Below are 744 nucleotides of genomic sequence, written 5' to 3' on the forward strand. Positions count from 1 at the left end.
GCTACTGTCAGAGCAGGTGGTCTCGCCATGTCCCCATCACTCACAGTAGATGGTAGTGACAGAGCCCAATGAAGTGATTGCCAGTGTTGGCTGCTGTTACCAAAGGAGTGAAACCAAGCAAATGTTTCTTTCCGATTTGTTTCCTGCAGGTAGGAATGCTTGGGGCCAGCTGTTGTGTTTCTCTTCAGGACTTAAATGTTTCCAATCAGGAAGGAGGAAATGATAGGACACTAGAAGACTTTTCCATGATGAGGAAATACTGTTTACTAGTAATACCCGTTATTCACTATTTAGATTTCATACAGTGATTGGATGATGGAAAACCTTTTTAACTAAAACATCACTGTATCATTTTAACTTTGATACTTTTAATCAGTAAGAGTGTTGGGAACATAAATTTATGTTGCACTTGTTTTTGTTACTAAATTTCAACAAAAAGAAGGAGCTGGTGAAAATGCAGAGAGAAACAACTTTAGATGATGGGTACAAAAGGAGTTGCTGCCAGTAGAGAGACTCGAAAAATATCTAACCTCTTAATCCTAGAATAGTGAAATTAGGAAGGAGAATGGTTGATATGGAATATGGGTTTGTTTACTAAATCTTGAAATATTAGGATGAAAGGGCACTCTTTGGTCAAAATCAATTTAAATTTTATAAATGGAGCTACTTTTAATGCATAAAATTTATAACTGAGGAGGCAGGCCATATCTGTGACTTAATGTGTCAGAGGTAGATCCATAGAGC

At 37.2% G+C, this 744-nt stretch overlaps 1 long non-coding RNA gene across 1 annotated transcript in view; it reads left to right on the plus strand.

Annotated features, from left to right (window-relative positions):
* The window catches only part of LOC111747146, a 4,787-nt gene extending 4,482 nt beyond the window's left edge, over window positions 1–305 (plus strand). The window contains exon 3 of the long non-coding RNA XR_002783411.1: window positions 295–305. This is a non-coding gene — a long non-coding RNA (uncharacterized LOC111747146). The remainder of the gene's footprint in view (window positions 1–294) is intronic.
* Window positions 306–744: the final 439 nt, after the last annotated feature.

Source organism: Pteropus vampyrus, unplaced genomic scaffold (assembly GCF_000151845.1).
Source record: "Pteropus vampyrus isolate Shadow unplaced genomic scaffold, Pvam_2.0 Scaffold8, whole genome shotgun sequence".
Lineage (NCBI taxonomy): Eukaryota > Metazoa > Chordata > Mammalia > Chiroptera > Pteropodidae > Pteropus > Pteropus vampyrus.